Here is an 11972-nt window from a genome sequence, read left to right as displayed (position 1 = left end):
ATCATTGTCATCTGCTTATATGATAGGCTGATGAGGGCTCCCCAAGATATGTTCATGTTCTAACCCCTGGAAGCTGTGGGTGTCAACTTATTTGGGAAAAGGGTCTTTATAGATGTGATTAAGTTAAGAATGTTGAGATGGGGAGATTAGCCTGAATTATCTGGGTTGGCTGTAAGTGCAGTCACATGTATCCTTATAAGAGAGAAGCAGGGGGGATTTGAGATACACAGAAGAGGTAGAGGCGGTGTGACCATGGAGGCAGAGATGGGAGTGATGTGTGGCTATAAGGAGGCCACAAGAAGCTGGAAAGCGTAAGTAGGATTCTCCCCTTGAGTCTCTGGAGAGAGTGCGGTCCTGCCGATAGCTCGATTTTGGACATTTGGAACTCGGGAACTGTGAGAGAATAAACTTGTTTTAAGCCGGTTTGTGGCATTAAAAAAAAGACATTCTTAACTCAACTCCACTTTCCCGTCAGCTACTGCCCTTCTCTGTATAGCAAAATTGCTCAGCACAGTTATCGACACCTCCAGGCTCCAAGCTATCTCCTCTCCGTCTCTCTTGTGTGTATTGCAAGCAGGATTTTGCCTCTCTCATGCTACTGAAATTGCTCTCAATATTGCTGGTGACTTCTACATGGCTAAAGGCAATAGCCAACCATGCTGACCTCTCATTCACAGTGGACACGGCAGATTATGCTCTTTTCTGAAAAATATCCTTCATTTGGTGCCCAGGACATGGCATGGGGCTGGTTTTCTTGTCTGCCCTTCCTTGGTCTGTGCTGGTTCCAATTCCTCTTCTTAAGGATGGAAAGACCACGGGCCTTTCTCTCTTCTCACTTACTCCCTCTTTGTTTCCAAAGACAACCGAATGGATATCTATAGCCCAGGTCTTTCTCTTGCTTTCCAAACTTGCATATTCAACTGCTTACCCAACCTGTCTACTCGGCTGGCTCTTTGGCATCCAAAGCCTCTATCAGCCCACAGTTGCCTCTTTGTTAACTCTCTTACCGACCTTGCAGTGGCTCCTGTCAGAATCTCTGGGGCCTTCTTTACCTTCTCCCCCTCACATTTCACATCCAATCGAACTGCGCAGCCTGTTGGTTCTCCCTTTCGAAATATACTCGGAATCCTGTAATTTCGGGGAATTACATGGCTGCTGCCTAAGGCCATGCCACCTTCACTTTTCACCTGGATCACTGCAGTAACTTCCTCACTGGTCTCCCTGCTGCTACCCTTGCCTCTTTCATACTCTTCACAACTTGCAGCCAGAGTGGTGCTGCCGTATCCTGAGTGAGGTCCTGACATGCCTCTGCTCAGGGTACTCCAGTGGCTTCCCACGGCCCTGTAGTTTTCCACATGTGGGTTACCTTCTGACTTCACCTCCTGAGCTCTGCCCCATCCCTCTCCACCCCTCCCTGGCAGCCGCCCCTCCCAGCCCTGCCTGCATGCCCCTCCCTCACTTGCTGTTCCTTCCTTCTGGAAGCTCCTTCCCCTAATAGCATTATGGCTTGCTCCTCATTCCTTCAGGTCTTCACTCAAACGTCGTATTTCCAATGAGGCTTTTCCTGACCATTCTAACTAAAATGCTAACTATCCACCCCCAGCTACCCAACGCTTTCAAGGCACTTTCTTTGCTTTATTTTTCTCCTTGGCACTTATCACTATCTGATATGTTTCTGTTTTACTTATTTATTGTCTAGCACCCCACTAGAGTGGTAAGCCCCCTGGAGGCAGGAAACTGGGTTTCACTACTGCAATGAGTGGAACATAACATTCATCAAATAACTTAAATGAGTATATGAACATGACACATGGACTATTATAAATAGCATGAAATATTATAAACTGACAAAATAAATCCACTGTGAATAGATAAGAATAGCCATTACAAAGGCCAATGGGGCTTAAGTATAATTCCATGCAAACAACATGATGATTACAAATAAGATTAATTCAGCTTATAGTTTACATTAAGACCTTTTGCCTCCCACGTGATGTAAAGCTTTCATGGTGATTATTTCATGTGGCTTCCGAATGTCTCTGGGAGGTGGACCAGGAGCTTTATTTTTATTTCCTTTATAATAATTGTTGGAGCCCCTTAAGCTGCTTTTTGAATCATTCAGGTCATGGCCTTGATTTTTCCCTTTGTTTTTGTAGTGGAGACAAGGCCAGTTGGTTCTTAGTACATAGACAAATATTCTCATCAGGGACCAAGATGATGTGTATAACCTCCTGAGCAGACACTTTGATTCCTGTCTCAGTGGTCAAGGATGGTTTTCCCCTGCTGGGGGGTGGAGGGCAGGAGGGTGTTTCCATAACACAGCACTACATCCACCGAAATCAGGCTGCTCCTCTCCACTGGGCAGAATGTTAGTGGAAGTCTCTTTCTGGATAAAGACTAGTTTCAGTATCAGTTGAACAAAGGCCAAAGTCAAAGCGAAAGAGTATTCTCTATGGCAACTGAATGGATATTGCGAGAGAGATACAGTATTGCCTGATTCTCATGAATATAGAAGGATAAGAGAATAATACTAAAACAAGGGTGTGTATGACGCAGTTTGAGGACATTTACATTTGTTCATTGTGCCAAGTGCATGCAGTCAGAGAGGGGTTGACGCACCTGACAAGGTGGCTGAGCAGTCTCCAGGCCAGAAAAAAACAGTCTCAGCTTTAATACCATCAAACAGCTTGGCTTTTCTGCACATCTTCTCTGGGTGTTATATTCTAAAACACCTAAGTGAACACATACAGATTAAAGTAAAATACAAATTATTTGGTGTCAATTATGTTTTATCAGAAGACAATATATTTTCCCAGTCCGGTGCACATTTTCTTTTGTATTTTTCGGTTTCAGGGACTAATGGACTCATACAATTCTCTGGGTACAAAAGAATGTAGACTGGACTGTCTACTTAGATTTTGGCGCATTTACTCACATTTGGAGGGTCTATAAGCAACTCTTTATTTTCCAGTGCACCTTTGGTTTGTATTAGAATAGATAGACCTGGGATGAGTGGAAATGATTTAATGTTCTGGGACATTACAACATGTTAAGAAGAAGACAGGTTAGTAAGAGGTGGATTTAAAGCTCCTTAAGGACAAGAAAGGTATCCAGTGCATGTCTGTCTCCCTCACTGAGCACAAAACAAATGCTCCATGTATATTTTCCGTGGAGTCTGACCTGTGTTCTGTCCCCCGTTAAAGAGAGCAGTGACAGTGAGGATGAGGACTTGGAGGAAGAAGAGCGTAGTTGGGATGCCTGGGTGGCTCAGTCGGTTAAGCGTCTGTCTTCAGCTCAGGTCATGATCCCAGGGTCCCGGGATCGAGGCCCACATCGGGCTCCTTGCAGCGGGGAGCCTGCTTCTCTCTCTGCCTGACACTCCCCCTGCTTGTGCTCTTTCTCTCTCTGACAAATAAATAAATAAAATCTTAAAAAAAAAAAAAAAAGAGTGTGGAGCAAACAAACTTGCGAAGAGATACATATATCCAGACACATCAGCTGGCCTGCCTTCTAAGGAGCCCAACGGGCACTGGGAAGATTTGACCTGATGAAACTCCATTGCCCCTTATGAGTAAAGCGGCCACCCATTCCTGAGAAACTGACTGGCACCATCCTGGTCCTATTGTGTCCTTGTTGGCCAAGACAACAGAGGAAATCAGAAGCTCCAGTCAGTTTCCTTTGTTATTGGGGGATATTTTTGGCATCGCAGGGGACCACTGGCCTCACTGAGCTCCACGATAAGCTTTATTCCAGGAATCGTGACTTTGTATGTTCAAGGTCACCAAAGGCATCTCTTCTCTCCATCAGGTAGGAGTAGTTTGTAGCCCTGGTCAGAGAGGACTGAAGTGTGATGTAATGGTCGTACTTGAGGCCGAGTCTGTGGAAAAGTAGGTTGAGGGGGAAAAGAACATACAGAAAAGGACCAACAAATGCAGAGATGTAAGCGAGTGTGAATGAGTGTGTGTGTGTGTGTGTGTGCATGTGTGTGTGTTTGACTGGGTCAGACAGGCAGAGATGAAAACAGAGACATGCAGTGCTTAAGATTTGTTGTTTTTTTTTCTTAAAAGATTTTATTTATTTATTTGACACAGAGAGAGAGAGCGAGCAAGCATGAGCAGTGGGGTGAGGCAGGCAGTGGGAGAGGGACAAGCAGACTCCCCGCTGAGCAGGGAGCCCAATTTGGGACTCGATCCCAGGACCCTGGGATCATGACCTGAGCCAAAGGCAGCCGCTTAGCCGACTGAGCCACCCAGGCGCCCCAAGACTTTTTTTTTTTTTTTTAATAAACTCAAGTGTTTTGGATTCCTGCAACTCAGTAGTACTGAAACTTAGAATCAGGACTCAGAAGGGAAGCCACCGCTGAAGTTCTCAGGCTGCCACCACACACCAACCTGAGATATTCAATTCCTAAGAGCAGAGTCAACCAGCAGCGCCGTTGTATGTTTTTCAAGAGAGAAGATGGAGAAACGCTGACGTCAGCTACTAGACTCCCTGATCACTATTTTCTTTTCCCCTTCACATTTTCATTCTCTCTCAACACTTGGCGGGAAAAAGCAGGGCAACCGACTATTTGCGTGCAAAAAGCTAAACAATGGGTCACCTGGTCACCCCTTGCATGCACCCCAGTTTTCCACTCAGCACAGTGCTCATCACCAGGGGATGCAATACAAATAGGCTCTTGGGAGTTTTGCATGTTATGAATAACTGCTTAGAGAACTTTTGCTATCACCGAACACTTTTGGCAGCCCTGGAGATGTGTTTTATTATTCTTCCATGAGGAGACTGAAACTAGAGGAGGTGGGCTGTCTTGTCCAAAGCTCCACCACCTGGTGACTGGAAGACCTGGACTGTGACCCAGACAGTCTGGCTCCACATACCATTCGCTCAGCCACCATGCTCAAGGGCCTCTCTGTCTTAGTACCTTTTAAAACATCAGAAAGCATAACTTTTGAAAGTAAAACAACACTGGAATGTGTAAAGAACATGCCAGTATTATTCCCCAACTGTTCTAAATTAACATATGACAATAGGTTGGTCTGTCTCTTTCCACAGCATCTTTTACTCCATTTTTTCCCCTGCATGCACAAATGTACGGATTTTGTTTCTGTCTTTGATTATACACAACAGGACGACAGGATGCACATTATAGCACCACTTACTTTTTTTCACTCAGCAGGATGCCATGGACATGGCCCCAGGTCGATAGTCAGGGACCTAACTAATTATTTTCAAAAGCTGAGTAACATTTCTTACAGATGGAGATGTGCCATAAAATATTCAATCATTCTCCTAGTAGTAGAAATTGAGGCTGTGTGTGTTTCTTTTTTTGGTTGTTTTTTGTTTTGTTTTGTTTTTGCTGTTTTCCAACCACTGGAAACGTTACTGAAAAAAAATTCTTTGTACACGTGTCCATAAGTACTGGAATATTTGTTTCTATATAGGTAATCCACATGTTGAAATTATTAGGTCAAATGGTATGCAATTATTCTGGTAAAATTTTAATAGATATTGACAAATGTACTTAATTCGGTCCCTATCTATAATGTATAAAAATGTCTCTTTATCTTCATTTTCAAGGCAACTAGTTTCTTCTTTCAGTGAACCAATTGCTCTTGCCAGAATATTTCCATTACAGAGGATTCCATGTCTTTAGAGTCTCAAGTTAATGAAAAAAATCTTACTCCCCACATGGGCGTAATGATTGATATCCCAACCAAACCACCCCAACTAAACAATCTTAATAAAATGTGTGTCCATAACTTCTAGGCAAGCCCCCCTTCCCACCCTGTTTCAACCGGACTGCCCCCTCCTAAGACTGTCCATAGTGGAAATTCCAGAGCTGCTTCTCTCACCCTGATGATTTCCTTGAAATGGTGAGTCTGTCTATTTTAGTCTTCACGCAACTCTTTTTTTTTCTATTTCAGAAGGTATCTGATAAAAGATTAATTCTAGAAGATTCTCCAATATTGATCTTGGGAAAAGGAGCAAGTAGATATGTTATAGTGAAAATATCTGGAGTATGAATTTTAATGAGGATAGGCTAACTACTAAACAAACTACCTCAAATCTCAAAGACTTAACCAATAAATTTTATTTCTTACTCATGTCATTAACCAGTGACACTCAGTAGGTGATGGGGAGAGGAAGCTATGATGGTGTTGTGCACCATGTAGTCCACTCAGCATCCCTATTCCTTCTTCACCCCCTTCTAGGTTTTCTACATTTGCTCCATTTAGCCAGTGGAGTGGAAAAAATAAGGATTGGGAGTGGGAGGCTCATATGGGTTAGGGTTGGAAGTGGGACACATCACATTGCACTAGAGAAGAGTCCATGGTCCATGGCTCACCTAACCACAATAGAAGCCAGAAATGTACTCCAGCTGAGTGCCCAGAAAAAAAGGGGACAACATGGCTTTGTACTTCATTTTCAACCATGATGAGAGTAAAGAGTATTTGTGAGAAAAGAATGGAGAGTATGGCAATCAGTAATGAAACCCTGAAATGGGAGGCAAGTTACCAGTGACTGAAGACCAAAGAAGAGATTGTTGTGTTGGCTGGCCCGGTGAATATGAAAGGGAAGGTGGGATGGGCAGCCCTGATGTTGAGTGAGAATCAAGATATAAGCTCTTCTGATATGTCATTTGCAAATATCTTCTCCCATTCTGTCAGTTGTCTTTTGGTTTTGTTGACTGTTTCCCTTTGCTGTGCAAAAGCTTTTTATCTTGATGAAGTCCCAATAGTTCATTTTTGCCCTTGCTTCCCTTGCCTTTGGCGATGTTTCTAGGAAGAAGTTGCTTGTAGCTGAGGTCGAAGAGGTTGCTGCCTGTGTTCTCCTTTAGGATGTTGATGGACTCCTGTCTCACATTGAGGTCTTTCATCCGTTTTGAGTCTATTTTTGAGTGTGGTGTAAGGAAATGGTCCAATTTCATTCTTCTGCATGTGGCTATCCAATTTTCCCAACACCATTTGTTGAAGAGACTGTCTTTTTTTCCATTGGACATTCTTTCCTGCTTTGTCAAAGATGAGTTGACCATAGAGTTGAGGGTCCATTTCTGAGCTTTCTATTCTGTTCCATTGATCTATGTGTCTGTTTTTGTGCCAGTACCATATGGTCTTGATGATGACAGCTTTGTAGTAGAGCTTGAAGTCTGGAATTGGGATGCCACCAGCTTTGCTTTCCTTTTTCAACATTCCTCTGGCTATTTGGGGTCTTTTCTGGTTCCATACAAATTTAAGGATTATTTGTTCCATTTCTTTGAAAAAAGTGGATGGTATTTTGATGGGGATTGCATTGAATGTGTAGATTGCTCTAGGTAGCATTGACATCTTCACAATATTTGTTCTTCCAATTGATGAGCATGGAATGTTTTTCCATTTCTTTGTGTCTTCCTCAATTTCTTTCATGGGTATGTTATAGTTTTCTGAGTACAGATTCTTTGCCTCTTTGGTTAGATTTATTCCTAGGTATCTTACGGTTTTGGATGCAATTGTAAATGGGATCTGCTCCTTAATTTCTCTTTCTTCTGTCTTGTTGTTGGTGTATAGAAATGCAACTGATTTGTGTGCATTGATTTTATATCCTGCCACTTGACTGAATTCCTGTATGAGTTCTAGCAGTTTGGGGGTGGAGTCATTTGCGTTTTCCACATAAAGTATCAGATAAAGGGCTAGTATCCAAAATCTATAAAGAACCTATCAAACTCAACACCCAAAGAACAAATAATCCAATCAAGAAATGGGCGGAAGACATGAACAGACATTTTTCCAAAGAAGACATCCAAATGGCCAACAGACACATGAAAAAGTGCTCAACATCACTCAGCATCAGGGAAATCCAAATCAAAACCTCAATGAGATACCACCTCACACCAGTCAGAATGGTGAAAATTAACAAGTCAGGAAAAGACAGATGTTGGTGAGGATGCAGAGAAAGGGGAACCCTCCTACACTGTTGGTGAGAATGCAAGCTGGTGCAGCCACTCTGGAAAACAGTATGGAGGTTCCTCAAAAAGTTGAAAATAGAGCTACCATATGATCCAGCAATTGCACTACTGAGTATTTACCCCAAAGACACAAAGGTAGTGATCTGAAGGGGTACATGCACCCCAATGTTTACAGCAGCAATGTCCACAATAGCCAAACTATGGAAAGAGCCAAGATGTCCATCAACAGATGAATGGATAAAGAAGATGTGGTGTGTATTTATATATATATATATATATATATATATATATATATATATATATATACACAATGGAATATTATACAGCCATCAAAAAACCAGAAATCTTGGGTGCCTGGGTGGCTCAGTTGGTTGAGCGACTGCCTTCGGCCCAGGTCATGATCCTGGAGTCCCAGGATCGAGTCCCGCGTCGGGCTCCCTGCTCGGCGGGGAGTCTGCTTCTCCCTCTGACCCTCCTGCCTCTCATGCTCTCTGTGTCTCATTCTCTCTCTCTCAAATAAAAAAAAAAAAACCAGAAATCTTGCCATTTGCAATGACGTGGATGGAACTAGAGGGTATTATGCTAAGCGAAATAAGTCAATCAGAGAAAGACATGTGTCATATGATCTCACTGATATGAGGAATTCTTAATCTCAGGAAACAAACTGAGGGTTGCTGGAGTGGTGGGGGGTGGGAGGGATGGGGTTGCTGGGTGATAGACATTGGGGAGGGTATGTGCTATGGTGAGCATTGTGAATTGTGTAAGACTGATGAATCACAGATCTGTACCTCTGAAACAAATAATACATTATATGTTAAAAAAAAAAAAAAGAAGATAGTAGGAATGGAAAAATGAAGGGGGGGAAATCGGAAGAGGAGACGAACCATGAGAGACTATGGACTCTGAGAAACAAACTGAGGGTTCTAGAGGGTCAGGGGGTGGGGGGATGGGTTAGCCTGGTGATGGGTATTAAAGAGGGCACGTTCTGCATGGAGCACTGGGTGTTATATGCAAACAATGAATCATGGAACACTACATCAAAAAAAAAAAAGATATAAGCTCCTCCTCTTGACTACACCATGAGTTCTCAGGGCAAGTAGCTTCACTTCTCTGGGCCTCAATTTCTTCAATGGGATATAAACTTGGAACAGACACAGATACACGCTAAGATGTCTCAGTACTCCTAATAGATTGACTGCAAAAAGACATCCTCATTATCCATGTAGGTTGTGATATTACTGTCTTTTTGAAGAAATTTAGATGCATACATTCCAAAGTTACAAACAACGCTGAAGAGCCCAGTTTGCTAAGTTTCCTTCTTGTCATTTGAAAATTTTAAATCCATTAGTTCAACATTTAAAATGATATTGACTTTTCAATTTAGATTGCCACTTTAATTTCTGATAGTACTGCTTACACTTTACTGAGCACTAACTCTGGGCCAAGTCTTTTAGTTAGTATATCCTTACAGTAATCAATGGAGGGAATAAGTGCCATTACCCCCATCCTAAAGATGAGGGAATTGGGGAGGACAGATTGGCTTGACTTAGTATGCCACAAAGCTGGAGTTAGAAAACACCATATCTATGCTCCCTTTGACTGTGAGGAGTTTTTTGGGTTTTTTAAAGATTTTATTTATTTATTTGAGAAAGAGGGAGAGCACAAGCGGGGGGGAGGGGCAGAGGGAGCAGGGAGCCTGATGTGGGGCTTGATCCCAGGACCTTGTAATCATGACCTGAGCCAAAGGCAGATGCTTAACCGACTGAACCACCCAGGTTACCCTGACCTGCAAAGAGTTTTAACAGCTAACACAGAATTATTCAAGGTTCAAATTGGCCTTTCTATTTCTGAGTATTGTAATTTCCCACGTGCATATTTATTTATTGTTGCTTGTATTTCTCATTAATATTTTAAAAATCTACAAATGTTGCTGTTCTTAAAGCTATTGTTTATAGCTCTTTATCAAAATTCCTCACTCTTATTCATGCAATATACTATTTCAATAAATTTCAGGCATGCAAGTAATAATCCTACTTAAGCACTGCTCTAAATACAAACTTGGGAAAACTTTATAAATCAGAACTGATTGTCTAAATGAAATTGGAAATGATTGTCTTAAGACTAGCAGACAAGGGCGCCTGGGCGGCTCAGTTGGTTAAGCGACTGCCTTCAGCTCAGATCATGATCCTGGAGTCCCCGGATCGAGTCCCGCATCGGGCTCCCTGCTCGGCAGGGAGTCTGCTTCTCCCTCTGACCCTCCCCACTCTCATGCTCTCTCTATCTCATTCTCTCTCTCAAATAAATAAATAAAATCTTTAAAAAAAGAAAAGACTAGCAGACAAAAATTCTTGAAACAGGAATGTGGATTCCATTGCTTTGCTTTTCCCAACAAAGTCATTTTATTGTATTTTTTTCAAAAGTGCTGGTTTATTTAGTCTAACATTTCCAGAGAAATAATAATCCTAAAGAAAATAGAAGCGGTTCTTTATAATTATGATTTGGGGGAGATATTCCCTATGTCCGTTTAAAGTCGTTCTATAGGAAAATTGAAAATGTAGTAGAATAGAGGATGCTTTTTTGAGGAGTCTGGTGGGTTTACATAACCAACTAAATAGCTTTTATTTGCATGCTTGGATAACAATATATTGGTATTTTGAATACCGTTGAAACAGAATAGCCAATATATTAATTCTGTCTAAAGAGGACACTTGTTCATACTTTACCACATATAAGAGGTAAATTTATAGCTAATTTTCTGTGTAAAGAATTGTTTGGGCTTTTTAAAATGTGGATGCCCAAAGATGTTCATTTTCTTCCCTGTAGAGATACCCAAGTAAATTACTCTATAAATATTGAATTACCCGGTTCTTTATTATCCTTTTTTGTGAGTTTGCTTAAAATGTAAATATCATCTATAGGAATATGTATAGTTGACCTGTTTATTACATGTGAAGCTCATTTTCTAAAACTTTCAGAAGTTGCAGATTCTATCAGGGTTCTGCTACAGCATTTTCTATGGAAGTTTATAATCAGCAGTACCATAACATACATTATATATTTCTTGAAACTAGGCAGAGTAAGGAAAGCTTAAATTGGAATTGTCATTCCTTTCTTTGAAATACAGTTTTCAGAGTCTAATTAGTTTCATTAGAATGTGGGGCTCGGATAAACAGTAGCCATTGTCCCTTGTTATTACTCAAATTTGTTTTCCAGGTCATACATTCCTTTGGTTCAATCTCTTGCTTGCCTGAAAAGGGAGCCCTCCAAGGAGCTGTTTGTACTATGTATTTTCAATTATCGCAATCACACAAGCATAAAAAAATGAAGATAAGAAACATTTCAGCTATAATAGTGTCTCAAAAATGAGCTACTAAGTTGTCATGTTCCTTCATTACCTGGCATGAGATGTTCAAATTACTTTACTAACCTTTAAAATCAGGAAGGCTCAAAAAAAAAAAAAAAGCAGGGTTAAAGATTTTTTTTACCCCTTTTTTAAAAGCATGAATATCAGCAACTTGTATCAGTTGGGAAAGAGATGATTAAAATTCTGGGGGCTTGGGGGAAACAAAACAGGTGCACAGGTGAAATCGCAGATTAATGGATCTCTCCTCCCTCCCCCTCATTGGTGAGGTGCCTCCTTCCCAGACCTTAAGTCATCACTTTACTGCTCGCTGCTTGCAGGTGTCAGCTTGGGTTCAAGCTGTGGTCTGATGGGTATTTGTAAATACAGATTTAAAAACATCCATAAAGCTCTGGGTCCAGTATGAGGCGCTATAAAACCTGTGACCACATATTAGAAGAAATATGAAGGGCTTATAAGGATAGTAAACATGTCTTCTTCCAAATTATTTGGGAGGCCTACGTTTTTCATTGGGAAAAAAATAGCACCCTTCTTCAACAAGAATTCTTGGTAAGAATCTTTCTAAATATAGCATTTTTCTTCAGAGCAGCTCAGAGTACCAACATATATATATATATATATTTTTTTTTTTAAATAAGATTTAATAGAAAAAGAAAAATAGTCAAGGAT

This window comes from Neomonachus schauinslandi, chromosome 4 (assembly GCF_002201575.2).
Source record: "Neomonachus schauinslandi chromosome 4, ASM220157v2, whole genome shotgun sequence".
NCBI lineage: Eukaryota > Metazoa > Chordata > Mammalia > Carnivora > Phocidae > Neomonachus > Neomonachus schauinslandi.
The sequence above is the reverse complement of the archived record's forward strand: the minus strand, read 5'-3'. Positions refer to the sequence as shown.